At 41.7% G+C, this 20,496-nt stretch overlaps 1 protein-coding gene across 6 annotated transcripts in view; it reads right to left on the bottom strand.

Moving 5' to 3' along the window:
- atosb (atos homolog b) overlaps positions 1–20,496 on the bottom strand; it is a 155,700-nt gene that overhangs the window by 67,587 nt on the left and 67,617 nt on the right. The window lies entirely within an intron of this gene.

The following is a 20,496-nucleotide window of genomic DNA, read 5'->3' as shown; positions in this document are numbered from 1 at the left end:
TTCCTTCTTGAATGAGTCCCACTGCTCCGATGCAGATTTACCTAAAAGTAGCTGCTCCCAGTCCACTCTGGCCAAATCAATTCTGATCTTATTAAAATCGGCCTTCCCCCAATTTAGAACTCTGATTTCTGGACATCCTTGTCCTTTTCCGTAACAGCCTTGAATCTAATGGAGTTACTTACGATCACTATCTGATAAATGCTCCCCCACTGATACCTCTACCACTTGCCCGGCTTCATTGCCTAAAATTAAGTCTCTTGTAGGACTTTCTACGTACTGGCTTAAAAAGCTCTCCTGGATGCATTTTAAGAATTCCACTCCCTCTGAACGTATCACACTATGACTAACACAGTTAATATTGGGGAAGTTGAAATCCCTTACTATTACTACCCTATTATTTTTACACTTCTCTGAAATTTGCCTACATATCTGCTCTTCTATTTCTCTCTGACTGTTTGGGGGCCTATAGTATATTCCCAGCAATGTGATTGCTCCTTTTTTGTTTTTAAGTTCTACCCATATGGCTTCATTTGAGGAGCCTTCTAAGATGTCATCCCTCCTTACTGCGGTAATTGATTCCTTGATCAATATTGCAATACCCCCTCCTCTTTTACCTCCTTCCCTGTCTTGCCTGAAGACCCTATATCCTGGAATATTGAGCTGCCAATCCTGCCCCCCTCTCAATCACGTCTCTGAGACAGCAATGACATCATACTTCCATGTGTTAATTTGTGCCCTCAACTCATCTGCCTTATTCGTCAGACTCCTTGCATTAAAATAAATACCATCCAACCTTGCCAAACTCCCTTGTGCCTTAACTGGCCTATAATTTCTATGCCTTCCAGACTCACTTGTTCTCTCTTCTAATTTTGGCTATGCATCTCCCCTTGGTGAACCTCCTCTCAGTATCCCATCCCCCTGCCAAGTTAGTTTAAACCCTCCCCAACAGCACTAGCAAACCTCCCCGTGGTTTTATCAAGGCCCTATACAACTGCAGTATGACGTGTTCTCCAATTCCTTTGTAATAAAAGCTTTCCTAATTGCTTGCTGTATCTGCTTGTTAACAAGCTGTGATTTGTGTTCAAGGGCACGCAGGTCATTCTGAACACCAACATTTCTCAGTCTGTTATAACTGTGAGGCTTAAAAGATTCCCTCTTTTTAAGGACTGTATCTTTTAGTTTCAGATTATTATAGTCTGGGACTGCAGCTTTAAATGTAGGATAGATGAAAGGGGTCATGTGACCTATGCTGGAGTCTGCCTGACAGTGAGCCTGGGTGATTTAATTAATGGAGATCAGAGAAAGACTCAAATTGTTTTATTGAGAGGGAGGTGCATGGTGCTTACACATGGGGACAATGACAGCAGTTTCTAATTCTAAGTGAGTAGATCCTCAGATTCCAAAGGTCCTAGAAAAGTGTTACAGATATTAAGTTGTAAATAGTTGTGCTGTAACCTATTGCTTTTATCTAGGATGAACGGAAGTTGGGAGCAACGATAATTAACTAGTATTTTTACTTAGATAGAAAGCTAATGTGTTTCATATACATGTAGTAAAATATGTGTAATGGGGAAGAGGGTACAAGAAGCCTTTTTGAGGTTGGGTTACAGACTTCCCATTAAACCCAGGTATATCACAGACAGACAGCATTTGCGATTTTGTCTTGTGGGGTTTGTAATCAACTAAGTGTAGAGAGCAAGAGATAGACCCAGCCAGGCCTGCACCTAAAGCAGAGAAAATATTGACTTGATTGTTCACCATGCAGAATGTGGGGCTCAGATTAAAGACAGAGTTCATGAGGAGTTAAAAGAGGCTGGAATATTTGCCAGCTTGAACCTAAAGGAATAAATCTACTGTGTAACCCTCAGCTGGAGACAGTTCTGGGTTTAGAGTTTATCCACTGGGAAAATAAAAAGGAAGCAACCCTTTGGAAGCTGGGAGTAACTTGAACTGTTTGCTATAAGAATGGTAAAGGAAAGTGCAATGTGTGAAAAGTAACAAGGAACTGTTTATCGCTCTAAAGTTTTAGTTGCCTACAAAAGAAAAGAGTGATTAATTATAGTGATTTTTAGTTATTTGATACAAAAATGACCGGTATTCCTATTCTCCTTTTCTGTCTGTTAAGCAATTTCAATCCATGCTAATATATCATCCCCAATAACTGGGGGTATGAATCTTTCTTTTTAAAAGTTATCGATCTAAACAGAGATCATAACAAGCCTCTCACCATTTAAAAAGAATTCCACTTTTTATTTTTCCTAACAAAGTGGATAACTTCACACTTCGCCACATTAAATTCCATCCGTCATGTTCTTGCCCATTCATTTACCTTTGCAGCTTCCGCACATCTTACTTTCCCATCTAACTTTGCACTGTCAGCAAAATTGGATACATTACACTCAGTTCCTTCATCTAGTCCTTGATATAGATTGTAAATAGCCGAGGCCCAAATTCTGATCATGGTAGTACCTAATTCGATATCCTCTGCCAACCCAAAAATGACCAGTATACCTATTTTCCTTTTCTGTCTGTTAAACAATTTTCAATCCATGCTGATATATTATCCCCAGTAACAGGGGCCCTAATTTTCTGTAATAACATCTTGTGTGGCAACTAATCGAATGCTTTTTGAAAAGCCAAATACACTATATCCCCGGTTCCCCCTTAATCTACCCTAATTACAACCTCAGAAAACTCATAACAGATTTGTCAAAACACGATTTCCCAGAGTATTTAACGCCTTTCATGATCCCAAGGCATCCTGAAACAGTTTACAGCCAATTAAGTAGTTATGAAGTGTGATCACTTTTGCAATGTAAGAAATAGGGCAGCTCTTTTGCTTACAGCAACCTTTCACAAATAGAAATGAAATAATGATCAGATAGTTTTGTGCATGATGTTGCTTGAGGGATAAATATTGGCCATGACACTAGCGAGAATATCATGAGGAGTCTAGACAGAGTAGCTAGAGAGATACTGTTCCTATTAGCCGCAGAGGGTCCAAGAATTAAAGGACACAGATTTAAGGTGGTTGGCAAAAAAAAGAACCAAAGGCAATATGAGGAAAAACTATTTATAGGCAGCATGTGGTTACAATCTGCAATGCACTCCCTAAAAGGATAAAAATGCAGGGCTACAGTGAGAATGTGAGGGAATGGGATTTGTTAAATTGTTATTGCAATGCAAAATGAGCTTGCATAGGTTAGATGGGCCAGATGGCTTTCTGTGGTGTAATCACTGCAGAATTCTATTCAATAGTAAACTGCATGACTGTTGTGAGGGTAGCAGGCAGCAATGGGGTTGACATATATAGATTGTACCATTTCAGGATGGACCAGTTAGTCCTTTCCTGATTTTCTTTTTAAATATATAAATTAAGACCAAGTTAACCTACAGGTATTTCTTCATTTTCCAGAACATTAAAGTGTTCATACCTGGAGTGAAGGTAATTAATCAAAGGTCATTAATATGGGTATTAAAGTGGTGGGGATGAAGTTTTTGAAATGCATGTAATTAAACTAGCAAATTTATAGAAATAAATTTTCTCTGAATTTATTGCATTTATTCAAGTACAAGCTTAGAAGTATGGATGGGATACCTGCTACATACATATATTTGTTTTATTTTAATTAATTCAACTACAGACCAGTTCAGAAAGTCATACAAATGCAATTCATTAGCTGTGAAGTGTTTTTAGGTTAAAAACAGAAAATGCTACAAATACACATTGACCTAAAATGAATCTGATTTAACAATGTTGGTTGAGGGATAATTATTGGCAAGAACACTCACAAGAACTCTCCTGCTCTTCAAAATAATGTCATGGAATCTTTTACATCCAGTGCGGGGCAGAGGTATAGTTATTATTGAAAAAGAATGCAATGAAATTAAAGATGACATGAATAAACCTGAATGGGTGCATGGTTGTCAAATTAATTTCAATGTAGGCAAATATGGGACGGTGTAATCTGGAAGGAAGAATGAGGACATTCTTTTTGGATGGTAAGAGACCAGGTAGGGTAGAGGAGTAAAGGGATCTAGGAATACAGATACATAAAAACAGAAAATAGTGACACAGGTTAAGAAAGCCATACTAAAAGCAATCCAAGCACTTGGGTTCATTTCTAAAAAGAAAGTAAGACTTTATATAGCTCCTTTCATGATCACCAGGTGACTCTAGGCACTTTACAGCTAATGAAGCACTTGGAAGTGTAATCGCTGTTGTAATGTAGGAAACTAGGCAGCTAATTTGCACACAGCAAACTCCCACAATCAGCCAAGTGATAATGACCAGGTATCCATTTTTGTAATGTTGATTGAGGGATAAATATTAGCAAGGACACTGGGGATAACCCCAATCCTCTCCTTTGAAATACTGCCATGGGATCATTTACATCTACCTGAGAGAGGGACGAGCTTCTGTTTAATATCTGATTTGAAAGATAATACCTCCAACTGTGCAACACTCCCTCAGTACTGCACTGGACTGACAGCTTTGATTTCTGTGCTCAAGCACTAAAGAGCATAAAAGGGCAGATAGGGGAGAAATATCAGTAAAAGAGATTCGCGACAACATAGAGCTAAAAAGAAAAAGCATACAAGAATGCAACATTTTATACTTAAGGCATAGGAATATAAATGCTGAGCAATGGAATAACTTTCCCACAGATGACACCCACTCAGCATCAACATAAAGCCGAAGACCTAGGAGTTCACAGGGCAGAGGAAAGTAAAGTTTCCTTTGCTCCAAGATGCTTTGACTCCAACATTAGAAGATCAATCCCCATCTAATACCTGCATTTCTCAGACATCATACCACTACATCTGTAATCGCATTGCAACATAAACGAACTAACATAGAAGCCTCCACTGCTTTGTAAGTGATTATTGGCTCTGGTTCCAAATGTAAATGGCTGCAGAGGACTGCTATTTTGTTCTAGCCATGAGGCAATTGCCTGTAAATTCTAGCCAGGAATTCAATTTTCAGATTGCCTGCTTCCAGGACTTTCCACCAGCATCTGTCTTGGGTCATGGATAGAGGCGAGGTTACCAAAGTATTTTCCAAACATACATGTCAAAAACCCATTAGCCACTGTTCAATTGCTCCAATGATATACTTAGTGCTGTTTTCTGTTGCACAGTATACAACAGAATGATTTTGGAACACAAGTAGCTGCATCATATTGTGGAACTGCTTCTACTGCAAGTGGTCCTGCAATATCAATGGGGTATGAAATGCTAATAACAACATACGGCCAAGTATTTAGTGCCTTCATTTGAGATTTATCTGAAGCTGATGCAAGTTTAAGCAAAAATACATGCAGTGCAATATTTGAAAATAATATATTGTAGACTGGGATAAATAGAGGAATTAGAACAAAATTATTTTTTCTTTAAAAAGGCTTATAACAAAATAAAAAAGTAATAAAGGGAAGCAAAAAGGAGGTTAAGAAAGCTAACAGTAAATATGAAAGATAATTGGCAATCAGTATTAAAGAAAACAGCAAAAGCATATCAGTAAAAAAAATAAAAAAGACACAAAAAAACCCACAGAGGGTTATTTTCTACTAGAGAGTGAGGATATGGTGTACAAGTATTTCAGATATTAGAGAGAGGAAGATGAGAGAAGACTGTGATAACATTTGTACAATTGAACCAAAAAAGCAGAAAACTTACTCGGAGTAATACCAAAATACTTGGAAGTTAGGGAGGAGAAAGCAAGTATATTACCATAATTTTCAAAAAAATATTGGATACAGGAATTATGCACACATACTGGGGTTAGGGGGAGAAAAGGTTATACTCCTGTCCAAGAGAGGGAAAAGTAATTATTGCAGGTGGGTGGTCTTAGTTTATTAATTGAATTACATTTTTCAATTAATCAGCTATGACCTGTAATTTATGTTGACTATCCCCAATTAATCCATGCCTTTCTAAGAGTTCATGGGATGAAATTAGTGAACATTTAGAAAGGCAAGGTCAATCAGGGACAATCAGCATACAGATTTGAAGATCAGGGGCTGAATTTTCTGGCTGACGTGCGGGTGGCGGGGCCTGCACGTCAGCGCTTAAAATGTCGCACGAGTGTCCCGACGTCAGCGCGCGGCATCGTGATGTTTAGGTTGGCGGGTGCGCTTTGCAGCGCAATGCGTGCCCGCCGTTAATTAAAGGCCTTGTTAAGGCCATTAAGTCACCAACTGACGAGAATTTTAAGGAGCCCGTGCGAACTTCGGCTCGGCACACGGGCCCAACGGGCAGGCGGGTAAGTGATTTTTTTAACAAACCTCATCCACTGGTGGGATGAGGTTTGATATCAGATTTTAAAAAGCTTAATAAAGTTTTTGTGTACTTTCATTAACATGGCCCATCTCATGTGACATTTTCACATGAGAGGGACATGTTAATGATTTTTTTATTGTTCTATTTTTAATCTTTCACAGCCTTTCAGCAATCTACCTGAGGCATCACTTAGCCTCAGGGAGATGTGCGCTCTTTTGCGCGCATGCGCGAAAGAGTGCACTCTTGCAGTTGGGGAATCCCCCCCGGCCCGCACAGGAAGCACATAGCACTTCCCGTCGAACGTCACACTGGGTGGGCCTTAATTGGCCCGCCCACGTAAAATAGCAGCGGGGCCTGTTTTGGCGGCAGCGATCGGCTTCCCGCCCGCCACTGAGTCGGTTTGGCCCACCTGCCCGTCAAGGGCAAAATTTTGCCCCAGGTTACACTCAATTAATTTGATTACATTTTTTCCTCAAACATACAAAAATAAAGTCATTGGCCAGTGTTTTCCAATCCCACCAGAGGCAGGCATGGTTACGGGCAGGGCCGGAAAATTTGGAGAGCGTCCAAAAGTCCGTTGAATTTGGGCGGGAATTTCTGGTTCTGCCGGGAAAATCCTGCCATCGTCTTCGATCCCCACCACAAACTTCGTTCTCCAGCCACCAAATCCATTCGCCTTCTGAAGCCTGTTACTATCCTCTTTGTTGTTTACCATATTTCTGAGTTTTGTGATATCTGAAACTTTGATGGTAAGGCCATGGCTAGGATATCCCATGCATTTATGGGTACTCCATTATAGAAAAGATATTAGAACCAAGGTACAGCAAAAATTCATTAGGATCATGCTAGGATTGAGAGGTTATAGTTATAGCTCAACAAAAAAAGTCTTTTTTTCATTGGCATAGGAAATGTTAAACAAAGAATTATTTTTTATTTATTCGTTCATGGGATGTCGGCAACGGTGGTTAGACCAGCATTTATCTACTATCCCTAATTGCCCTTGAAGATGGCGTGAGATGCCTTCTTGAACTGCTGCAGTCCATGTGTTGCAGGAGTACCCACAATGTTGTTTGGAAGGGATTTCCCAGCAACAGTGAAGTAACAGCGATATAGTTCCAAGTCAGAATGGTGTGTAGCTACGTGGAGAACTTGCAGGTGGTGGTGTTCCCATGCATCTGCTGCCCTTCTCGTTCTAGGTGGCAGAAGTTATGGGTTTGGAAGGTGCTGGTCAGAGGCTGGGAATTCTGCGGCGAGTAACTCACCTCCTGACTCCCCAAAGCCTGTCCACCATCTACAAGGCACAAGTCAGGAGTGTGATAGAATACTCACCACTTGCCTGGATGAGTGCATCTCCAACAATACTCAAGAAGCCCATCGCCATCCAGAACAAAGCAGACCGCTTGATTGGCACCCCATCCAGCCCTTAAACCTTCACTCCCTCCACCACCAATGCACAGTGGCAGCACTGTTTACCATCTACAAGGGCAGTGGAGCAACTAGCCAAGGCTCCTTCGACAACACCTTCCAATCCCACAGCCTTTGCCACCAAGAAGGACAAGTGCGGCAAATACATGGGAATACCAACACCTGCAAATTCCCCTCCAAGCCACACACCATCCTGACTTGGAACTATATATTTACGTTAATTGACATCTTTGTCAATCTCTCCTTTGCCCCCACCTATCGCTGGTCTTCTATCCAGCTTCACCTGCTCCACCCCCCTGGCTTAAACAGTATAAATTTCATCACATTTTTACTTCTCTACAGCTCTGAATAGTCAAACGGATTCAAAACGTTAACTCTGTTCCTCTCTCTGCAGACGCTGTTAGACCTACTGAGTTTTTCCGGCACTTTCTGTTTTCGTATACAAGAAGAAATATTGGGTGCTTGTGATAAAGAGGAAGCAATAATGATGGGTGATTTTAATATACATATAAACTGGTAAAATCAGATTGGTAGTAGTAGCCCGGATAAGGAGTTCATAGAATGCTTTCGAGATAGTTTCTTAGAGCAGCACACTTTGGAATCAAACAGAGAGCAGGTTATATTTGACTTGCTATTGTGCAATGTGGCAGGATTAATTAATGACCTCAGATTGTAAGCAACCCTAGGTAGCAGCAACCACAATGAGATTGAATTTTACATCCAGTTTGAAAGGGAGAAGAGTGAGTCTAAGGCTAGTATTTCAAACTTAACTAAAGGCAACAATGTGGGCATGAAAGCTGAGCTAGATGAAGTGATCTGGAATTATTTTTTTATTCATTCACAGGATGTGGGCTTTGTTGGCTGGACCAGCAATTATTACCCATCCTTAGTTGCCCTTGAGAAGGTGAGCTGCCTTTTTGAACCACTGCAGTGCATGTGGTGTAGGTACACCCACAGTGCTGTTAGGAAGGGAGTTCCAGGATTTTGACCCAGCGACAGTGAAGGAACGGCAATATATTTCCAAGTCAGGATGGTGAGTGACTTGGAGGGGGAACTTCCAGATGGTGGTGTTCCCATCTATCTGCTGCCCTTGTCCTTCTTGGTGGTAGTGGTCATGGGTTTGGAAGGTGCTGTCTTAGGAGCTTGGTGAATTCCTGCAGTGCATCTAGTAGATGGTACACACTGCTGCTACTGTGCATTGATGGTGCAGGGAGCGAATGTTTGTGGATGTGGTGCCAATCAAGTGGACTGCTTTGTCCTGGACGGTGTCCAGCCTCTTCAGTGTTGTAGGAGCTGCACTCATCCAGGCAAGTGGGGAGCATTCCATCACACTTCTGACTTGTGCCTTGTAGATGGTGGACAGGCTTTGGGGAGTCAGGAGGCGAATTATTCGTCACACAATTCCTAGCCTGAGGGGATTCAGTGATGGTAATGCCATTGAACATCAAGGGGTGATGGTTGGATTCTCTCTTGTTGGAGATGGTCATTGCCTGACACTATGTGGTGTGAATGTTACTTGCTACTTGTCAGCCCAAGCCTGGATATTGTCCAGGTCTTGCTGCATTTGGACATGGACCACTTCAGTATCTGAGGAGTCATGAATGGTGCTGAACATTGTGCAATCACCAGCGAACACCCCCACTTCTGACATGATGGAAGGAAGGTCATTGATGAAGCAGCTGAAAATGGTTAGGCCGGGGACACTACCCTGAGGAACTCCTGCAGTGATGTCCTGGAGCTGAGATGACCGACCTCCAACCACCACAGCCATCTTCCTTTGTGCTGGGTATGACTCTAACCAGTGGAGGGTTTTCCATCTGATCCCCATTGACTCCAGTTTTGCTAGGGCTCCATGATACCACACTCCGTCAAATGCTGCCTTGATGTCAAGGGCAGTCACTCTCACCTCGCCTCGGGAGTTCAGCTCTTGTGTCCATGTTTGAACCAAGGCTGTAATGAAGTCAGGAGCTTAGTGGCACTGGCGGAACCCAAACTGGGCATCAGTGAGCAGGTTATTGCTAAGCAAGTGCCACTTGATAGCACTGTTGATGACCCCTTCCATTACTTTACTGATGATTGAGAGTAGACTGAAAGGGCGGTAATTGGCTGGGTTGGATTTGTCCTGCTTTGTGTGCAGGACATACCTGGGTAATTTTCCACATAGCATGGTAGATGCCAATGTTGTCGCTGTACTGGAATAGCTTGGCTAGGGGCGCGGCAAGTTCTGGAGCACAAGTCTTCAGTACTATTGCCGGAAAATTGTCAGGGCCCATAGCCTTTGTAGTATCCAGTGCCTTCAGCCATTTCTTGATATCACACGGAGTGAATCGAATTGGCTGAAGACTGGCATCTGTGATGCTGGGGAGCTCCAGTGGAGGCCGAGATGGATCAACCACTCGGTACTTCTGGCTGAAGATTGTTGCGAATGCTTCAGCCTTATCTTTTGCACTGCTGTGCTGGGCTCCTCCATCATTGAGGATGGGGATATTTGTGGAGCCTCCTACTCTAGTGAGTTGTTTGATTGCCAACCACCATTCACAACTGGATGTGGCAGGACTGCAGAGCTTAGATCTGATCCATTGGTTGTCGGATCGCTTAGTTCTGTCTATCACTTGCTGCTTATGCTGTTTGGCATGCAAGTATTCATATGTTATAGCTTCACCAGGTTGACATCTCATGTTTAGATATGCCTGATGCTGCTCCTGGCATGCCCTCCTCCACTCTTCATTGAGCCAGGGTTGAACCCTGGCTTGCTGGTAATGGTAAAGTGGGGATATGCCAGGCCATGAGGTTACAGATTGTGTTCGAGTACAATTCTGCTGCTAATGGCCCACAGCGCCTCATGGATTCCCAGTCTCAAATTGCTAGATCCGCTCAAAATCTATCCCAATTATCAGAGTGGTGGTGCCACAGAACACAATGGAGGGTATCCTCAATGTGAAGGCAGGACTTTGTCTCCACAATGACTGTGCAGAGAATGACTAAAAGGTTAATCAGGAGTAAGAAATTAGAGTATGGGAGGAAGCTAGATAGAAAGGGAAAGGGAAACTAAAAAGGGATAGCAAGAGTTTCTACGGGTATTTAAACAGGAAAAGAGTAGGTAAAGGGAGCGTTGGTCCTCTAGAGAGTGAGAATTGGGAGTTAATAGTAGATAATAAGGAAATGACGGATGAAATGAACCAATATTTTGCTTCTGTCTTCACTATAGAGGATATAAAAAGACATTCCATTAATAGCTGTAAATTGGGAGATGGAAGGGAGAGGAACTTGGTGAAATTACAATCACTAGGGAAGCAGTACTGAGCATACTGATAGAGCTATGGGCTGACAAGTCTCCTGGTCCAAATGGACTTCATCCTAAGGTCTTAAAAGAGGTGGCTAATGAGGTAGATGTGCTGGTGTTAATTTTCCAAAATTCCCTAGATTCTGGAAAGGTTCCATCAGACTGGAAAGTAGCAAATGTTCCAGAAGGAAGGGAGGCAGAAAACAGGAAACTGTAGGCCAGTTAGTTTGACGGCTGTTGTGGGGAAGGGTTAGGAAAGCTCATGGTAATCCGACAGAGTCAGCATTGTTTTATGAAAGGGAAATCATGTTTAATCAATTTATTAGAGTTCTTTGAGGGAGTGATATGTGCAGTGGATAGAGGGAAGCCTGTACATGTACTGTACTTGGGTTTCCAGAAAATGTTTGATAAGGCGCCACATCAAAGGTTATTGCATTAATAAAAGTTTTAGTGTAGAGGGTAACATATTAGCCTCGATAGAAGATTGGCCGGCTGGCAGAAAACAGAGGGCATGCATAAATGGGTCTTTGCCTGATTGGCAAGATGTGATGAGTGGAGTCCCACAGGGGTCTATGCTGGGGCCTCGACTTTTCACAATTTACATCAATGACTTATATGTGGGGAGCGGAGGCACAGTAGCTAAATTTGCAGATGACACAAAGATAGGTAGGAAAGTGTGTTTTGAAGAAGGCATAACGAGTTTGCAGACAGATTTAGATAAATTGAGTGAGTGAGCAAAAATCCAGTGGGAAAATGTGAAGTTGTTCACTTTGGCAGGAAGAATAAAAAAACCAGAGTGTTACTTAAATGGAGAATGACTGCAGAATTCAGAGGTGCAGAGGGATCTAGATGTTCTTGTGCAGGAGTCACAAAAAGTTAGTATGCAGGTACAGCATGTTATCAAGACGAATGGAATGCTTTTCTTTATTATGAGAGGAATTGAACATAAAAGTAAGGATATTTTGCTTCAGTTATACAGGGCATTGGTGAGATCACATCTCGAATACTGTGTGCAGTTTTGGTCTTCTTATTCAAAAAGGATGTCAATGCGTTGGAGGCAATTCAGAGTTTTACTACATTGATACCTGGAATGAGCAGGTTGTCTTATGAGGATAGGTTGGACAGGCTTCGCTTGTTTCCACTGGAGTTTAGAAGAATGAGAGGTGACTTGATTGAAGTATATAAGATCCTGAATGAATGACAAAGTGGACGTGGAAAGGATGTTTCCTCTTGCAGGTGAGTCCAGAACTAGGGGGCACTGTTTTAAAATTAGGGATTACCCTTTTACGACAGGGGTGAGGAGAATTTTTTCCCTGAGGGTTGTGCGACTTTGGAACTTTCTGCCTTTGAAGGCGGTGGAGGCGGGGTCACTGAATATTTTGAAGGCAGAGGTAGATAGATTCCCTTGCCTAACAAGAATCAGGGGGTAGATGGGAATGTGGAACTCGAAACACAAACAGATCAGCCATGATCCTGTTGAATGGTGGAGAAGACTTGAGGGGCCGAATGACCTACTTCTGCTCCTATTTCATATGTTCGTATGTCTTCATGTAAAGGATTGTGAGAATACAAATTGCTGTAGCATAAGGCATTAAGTAAAATGAAAAAGTGTAAAGAACTTGAGACTTGGGGAAAAAAAAACTGCATATGGCAAACAAAATGGCAGAATGAGCTCATTGACCAAATGGACTATTTCTGTTCCCATGTTGCTTTACCGCTAAAAGGTGGGAAAAAAAGGTAGACTAAGCTTATGGCACACAGCTCCTTTAATTACAGCATAGCCTCAGTCATCCAATTCTAAGATGACATGCCTCGTAAAGGGGGATTGGGAAAAAAAATCATATTTCCATTCCCTCACTTCACTGAGAATTTTACAAATTAGGATTGTCTGCTTCTATTTCCAAAAATATCCTACTTCACACTTTTCAAATAGTGAATTGCACTGAAATGCAAGTAAAAATTTAATTCTCTCATTGTGTCATGCCTTGCAAGGCATTAAAAATGTAGCAAACACTGCAATACAAAGAAGCTTTGTGTCCTCTAACCTAAAATCTTATTAAATATTAACCAGCAAACTCCTTACCTGTTTTTTCCCTCAATATTCTACAGATTTTTACAAGTCAAGCTTAGCATCACCCATTTCCCTACTTCTTATTTTTTCCCCAACCCTGGTAGTTCACCTTGGTTTCCCAATATAAAAACAAATCAAAAATATTTAGGCTGTATATTAACATGTTGTTCAGTTACATCACTTACCTGTACTTTATCTGTATTTCACTTCAGTATTAAAATTGGATTGGGTTGCTACAGTTAAGCTCAATTTTAGATACCAAATGACATCATAATGAAGTTATGAAATCATACAAGACATAGCTAGAGTGTGGAGATTGGAAACCATTCATGGCAAAGTATTTAGTTAAATATATTACAGAGGAATATAATTCCACTGAGTTATTTCACAATCCTACATCCTAAAAGGATACACATGCGTGGATTGGACAAATGTGAGGTCATCTACTTTGGACCCAAGAAAGATAAATCTGAGTATTTTCTGAATGATGAGAAACTAGGAATTGTATAGATGTGAAGTGTGAATATCCAAGTAAACGAGTGCAGTACACAGACAGAAAAACAATGGAATGTTGGCTTTCATCTCAATGAGGCGGGAACACAAGGAGGAGGAAGTTAGCTTCAGTTGTAAGCCTTGGTTTTACCTCATCAGGAATATTGTTCAGTTTCAGCCATGACACCTAAGGAAGGATATATTAGTCCCAGAGGGGTGCAATACAGATTCACCAGTATGATATCAGAGCTTCTAGAGTTAAATTATGAGGACAGGTTACATAAATTTGGCTCATATTTCTTTGAGTACAGAAAACGGAGGATCGATCTGATAGACTGTTCGAAATATTAGATAGCATAGATACGTAAAAGCCATATTTCCCAAGGTACGGCAATGAAGAACGTTGGGGGGGTGGGTGGGTGGGTGATAGGGGTGGGCGGCATAATCTTACATTTAGAACTAGGCTATTCAGGAGCAAAATCAGGAACCACTTTTTCCACGTAAAAGGTTGCAGAAATCTCCAACTCTGTCTCCCAAAATGACGTGGATGCTAGGACAATTGGTGGTTTCAAGGCAGATTGTTAGATTGATAGATCATAAAAGCAGAGCATGAGTAACAAAGGAAAGTTACATGCAAAACATTTCTGCTCATCCCTCAGGTTGATTTTACCATTATTAAAACCTACTTTCAGAGCCTTTAAAGGTTGCCCAGTAATTCAGTGAGCTCCTCTTTCCATTTAAACATTTTCTTGTCCTAATGTTTTCTGCTTCCTCTCTGAAAAGGGGTGACTCATTCCAGTTCCACAATTGCTGCCAGCCTGCTCGTAACTTACCAAGTAGCCATTCATCAAATGACTCTAGACAGCAAACTAATTATTTGACTATTAGGAGAGATGTGGTAGAGGAAATCACAGCAAAGCCAAATATTATATACTCAAACTCGATATCTGCATTTTCCAGATAAAAGGGACATATCAAGAGCTACCTAGGATCCCTAGCTTTATTTTAAAAGGAGCTTTTTTGCTTGAAATATGGTAATGCTAGTAAGGCAGCATATTGCCCATCATTTATTTGTCTCCAAAGACATTAAGAGTTTAGTGTGAAAGAGTAACGTTTAAGCCAGACTGGCTAAGAAAGGCAGGTTTCCTTCCCTTAGGAAATTTGTTTTTCCTGGTGTGAGCCTACAGTTACTAGATCTACTGAATTCAAACTTTTCCCTCCCTACTTTTGGGATACTGAGGCAAACTGTACCACTCTTCAAGTCACCCCCAGCGAGATCACTTTGCAAACCCAGGACTTCACTGAACCTTATCATTAGGAACAACAATGTGAACAGCTTTCTTTAAAAACTGTTTAGAAATATGAAATATAACTTGGTGCACAATTTAATAAAGACTATATGGCAGTGAAATGCACTACAGTACAATAACGAGAGAAGTTTGAATGATACTGAACCATTAAAGCAAACCTATGTCAGTTTAACCTGTAATTTGAACCTTGGGAGCATATTACAGTTGAACATACTTTCTGAAAAAAAATGTATTGTTTACCTTTTCAAAGCTCTCTTGCTGCAGTATTAACAAAGGTCATATGTTCTGTTACCACTGTCATTATGGCTGCTATATAAATTGTGTAACAGGAACAGGAGACATTTTACAATATTATTATGCTAGGCCAAGGATATATTGGGGTCAGTTGGTGAAATACATGCTGTTTTAGAAGTACAGAAAACCCTTTTCTCTTTTAAAGGTGTTTAGTCATATTGTAACTAAGCCTAGGCAGCTTGATTGAAGGACAAAAGCGCTGCCTGCTCATCCATTATTTGCTAATGCAGTCAGTCCCTCAGCAGGCAGTAGTCTCACTGTGACATCAGAAGTCAGAAATGATCAGTCATTAGACTCCTGCGCTATCCTTTAAATGAAATTGTTGTTTTTCCAGAAACAGTGAAAACTGTTTAATGCCTTTAACTATATTTAAATCAAAACACTTTCTTGACTATAATATACAATACCAATTAACTTTTCAGAAAGCATTTGATATTTTTGAACATGAACACATCCATCTGCAATAGATGCCCAAGTAATGTTAATGCACATATTTGAGCACCTAGTTAGATTTTTCCTGAGTCTTAAGGTGTAATCGTTTTCAGTCAAGCGGCTTGGAGCGTCAGATCATGTTTGGTCATTCCAACTACAGGATTGAACCAAGACCTGAAAGGATGGCAGTGCAAATCCAATTGGTACAAATAATTACATTTTTAAATTATACACACACTATTTATATCTAATTCCATTTCTGTTTGTTTAACTCAAAAATATGCACTTGGGGAGGGCTAAAAAGAAAAGGGATTACACTATGAATGGTGGGACCCTGGAAAGTACTGAAGATCAGAGGGACCTTGGTGTGCATATCCACAGATCCTGAAGGTAGGAGGGCAGGTAGATAAGGTGGTTAAGGCGGCATATGGGATACTTGCCTTTATTAGCCAAGGCATAGAATACAAGAGCAGGGAGGTTATGCTGGAGCTGTATAAAACGCACAGCTGGAGTACTGTGTGCAGTTCTGGTCACCACATTATAGGAAGGATGTGAATGCACTGGAGAGGGTGCAGAGGAGATTTACCAGGATGCTGCCTGGGCTGGAGGGTCTGAGCTATGAGGAAAGATTGGATAGGCTGGGGTTATGTTCCTTGGAGCAGCAAAGGGTGATAGGGGACCTGATAGAGGTGCATAAGATTATGAGGGGCATAGATAGGGTGAATAGGAAGGCACTTTTTTCTGTTAGTAGAGGGGTCAATGACCAGCGGGCATAGATTTAAGGTAAGAAGTAGAAGGCTAAGAGGGGAGTTGAGGAGAAATCTTTTCACCCAGAGGGTGGTGGGAGTCTGGAACTCTCTGCCAGAAAGGGTGGTTGAGTCAGAAACTCTCGTAACACTTAAGTATTTAGATATCCACGTGCATTGCCATAGCCTCCAGGGCTATGGGCCAAGTGCTAGAAAATGGGATTAGTGCAGTCAGATCTTTGTTGACTGGCGTGGACACGATGGACCGAATGGCCTCCTTCTGTGCTGTAAACGTCGATGAATCTATGGGCAGAATTTTGCCGTCAGCGAGCAGGGGATGGGGCCCGCTCACTGGCGCGTAAAATGACGCGGGATGATGTTGGGCAGAACCCCCGATGTCACCCCGCCCCATTTAAATTTTCAGGAAGGCGGGGGCGCAGCAAAATCAGCTGCGGGCCCGCCAACCTGTCAATGGCCAATTGAGGCCATTGACAGGATCATTTAACCAATTAAAGGACCTGCCCGTCCAACCTTAAGGTTGGCGGACAGGCCAGGAGCCCCGGCGGCAAATAGATAAAACATGAAACCTCATCCAGCGGTGGGATGAGGTTTCATGCAGGGTTTTAAAAATTTTAATAAAGTTATTCTGTAAATTATGAACATGTCCCAACTCATTGTCACATGAGGGGGACATGTAAGGGAATTTTTTTTTTCTATTTTTAATATTTTTCAAAGTCCAGGTGATCTCCCTGAGCATGCACTTAGCCTCAGGGAGATGTGCGCTCTTTCGTGTGCATGCGCGAAAGAGAGCATTCTCGCTTTTAAGGATTCCCCCCGCCTGCACAGGGAGCGCATAGCGCTTCCTGCCGGACGTCACGCTGGGTGGGCCTTAATTGGCCCGCCCATGTAAAATGGCGGTGCGGCCCACTTCACTGGCAGGGATTGGCTCTGCGCCCGCCGGATATTGGGTCAGGCCCACCCACCCGACAGGCAGAAAATTCTGCCCTATGAGTCTAAATGTTAGAGGTTTTCAAACTAGAATGTAGACATTGCTCCCTCAAGTCATTTTTGAGAAAATGTAAAAGAACAGTAGAAATAACTTCAGAAAATTACTAAGCCTAACAAAGCCAGTCTCAAATACAGAGTGTTACTATGGAAGAGGCCAATCTGTAGGTCACACTTGTGATCAAGCAAAGACCTCAGTCCAAGCCTCATCTTTTCCCACCAACCATACACTGTGCTTACAAAAAATGTCCAAAATTCAACACTGTAAAAAAAAAAACTGAAAAACACCAACTGGTCTATTGAGTCTGTCCCATTCAGCAGTACTGTATTGTAACCAGGCAATATGACCTCCAGTGACCAACATCTTGTATGAGAGGCCAAAAAAACAATTCAGGGAAAAAAAATAATTATGGGAAATTCATTTCCAACCCCTAAAAGTGATCAAAAACAAGTTCCAGGAGATGACCACAAGATGCAGTACCCAACATTCCACCAATGAGGATGGCCATACACAAGGTAGTCAATCTGATATTTTTCCCCAAAAATGTTAGTTCCCTCAAAATTTCTCAATAATTCTATTTAGATTTATCTTGCAATGCTAATCTGGCAACTTGTCCTCAAGATCAAGTTCTAAACAGCATTTAGTGAAGGCATAAGGCTGATCTGTACTGTTGCCTTAGAGTTAGAATCCACGATTGATGTTGACCCAGTAGATGGGCACAGCTCAATTTGTAAGAAAGATTTATATTTGTCAGTCCTACTGATTTATTTTTTGTTGAAAAGTTATGTTCCTTCAGAAGGGAAAATAAAATTACTAATTAAGAAAGTTAAATGGCCATAAACATCACTAAGGTTTCCAGATTATTACAATTTTGTGGAACGAAGCAGAACAGAAATAGCAAAGAGGAAAAGGGCAACCAAGAAATATTCTATAATTTATTAAGGGATTTCTTTTGCACCCTCCTCCCTTATTTTTCCAACTAACCACAAACTCTTTGCACTCATCTTCAGAGTTGCACAGTGCCATCAGCATGTGATCCAGGAAGAGAAAGTGAGAGAATCAGAACCAATAAAAAAAAAATCCTCAAAACCAAACTGACAACCCTGCAGTATAAAATGGTAATTGCATTTGTAGAGTAAAGGCTTTACTGTCAGACTGTACAATGTAGTTAAAAAATATTTTTTTGAAAGATATTTTTTTCATCAATGTCATTAGGCTTTTTCTTCAACATTTGCCTACTAATAGTTTCTCTGCAGCTGATGGATCCCTCAAAAGTCCCAATTTAAGCATTCAGCTATCACAAGAACACAAGAAATAGGGGGCTGGAATAGAACATATGGCCTGTTGTGCCTGTGCTGCCATTCAATACAATCATGGCTGACCTTGGGCTACAACTCCATTTTATTGCCCACTCCCCATATTCCTTAATTCTCTGAGACCCCCAAAATCTGTCTACCCCAGCCTTAAAGGTATTCAGTGATGGAGCATCCACAACCCTCTGGGATAAAGAATTCTAAACATTCACAACGCATGAATGAGGTAATTTCTCCTCATCTCAGTCCTAAATGATTGACCCTTTATCCAGAGACTGTGCCCGTATTTTAGACTCTCCAACCAGCGGAAACAATCTCTCTGCGTCCACCCTATCAAACCTCCTCAGAATTTTGTAGGTTTCAATGAGATCACCTCTCATTCTTCTAAACTCCAGAAAACGTAAGCCCAATTTACTTAGCCTTTCATCATTGGACAACATCCTCATCCTAGGGACCAATCTAGTGAACCTTTGCTGTACCGCCTTCACATCACTTCAACTGCTATCCAACATTTCCTTTAGACATTATTTGTTTTCTAGAAAACTTTCATTGCAGTGCTTTTAGTAGTTTTGGGTGGCCAATATATTGGTACTTTGTGCTGAGAGAACTGGAGCTATAAATCAGTATTTGTTAAGCACCAAGTAATGTTTTGCAACTCACCTTGACTCAATCAATACTTTACTAGCAGACAATTCAAAGATAGCTTTGATTTTGATATAGATATTAAACTCCATTCTTTCTCCCCCTTCCCCTCAACACCGAGCATGAAGATAGGATATAAAATGCAATTTTGGCAACATCTTTTGACAGGTGCCTATTTTATTTAGCATTTAATATGCCCTCAATATTTGTTTGTGCACGTATGCTGCAAGGAGATTAATCAAATCAAGATACTGCCAAGCCACTTGTACGTGATGAGTTTTCTCCTCCCTCAAGAGAAACTTTTCAAAACATGTTGCACTGTCTAATTGTAATTTGGGAATATCCTGAGCTAATCTGCTTAATTAATTCACAGGATGTGGGCATTTGATTATCCATCCCTGGTTGCTCTGTAAAAAGTTGTGGTCGGCCTTTTTCTTTGAATTGCAGTTTAATACAACTGTGTGGTTTTCTAAGACAGTAAGAGTAGGCAAATTTTGCCCTTGATGGGCGGGCGGGCCCCACCGGCTCAGCGGCAGGCAGGCAGCCGATTGCCGCTGCTGAAATGGGCCCCGCCGCCATTTTGCATGGGCGTGCCAATTAAGGCCCGCCCAGCAGGAATCCCGCCCCCCCCCACCCCCCAAGCAATGCGCTTCCTGTGCTGGGGGGGCGGGGGGAGAATTCCCCAACTGTCAGTGCGCGCTCTTTCACGCTTGCACGCGGAAGAGCGCACATCTCCCTGAGGCAAAGTGCTGCCTCAAGGAGATCACTGAAAGGCTGGCAAATATAAAAAATAGAACAATAAAAAGTTCATTAACATGTCCCCCTCATGTGAAAATGTCACACGAGATGGGACATGTTAATGAAATAAACAAAAGCTTTATTAAACTTTTTTAAAACCACTATCAAACTTCATCCCGCCACTGGATGAGGTTTGTAAAAAAATCACCTACCCGCCTGCCATTGGGCCCATGCGCCGAGCCGAAGTTCGCACGGGCCCCTCAAAATCGTCGATGATTGGCACATTAAGGGCCTTAACATGGCCTTTAATTAATGGTGGGCGCGCGTCCCGCAGCATAGCGCACCCGCCGACCAAAATATCGCGATGCCGCGCGCTGATGTCGGGCTCCGCCACCCACATGCCAGCCAGAAGATTCTGCCCAGTCAGTCTAGTTGGCATGGTCAAAATAGGTAAGGACAGCAGGT

This window comes from Cetorhinus maximus, chromosome 1 (assembly GCF_964194155.1).
Source record: "Cetorhinus maximus chromosome 1, sCetMax3.hap1.1, whole genome shotgun sequence".
In the NCBI taxonomy this organism is placed as follows: Eukaryota; Metazoa; Chordata; class Chondrichthyes; order Lamniformes; family Cetorhinidae; genus Cetorhinus; species Cetorhinus maximus.
Note: the sequence above shows the minus strand (reverse complement) of the source record. Positions and strands in the feature narration are given on the sequence as shown.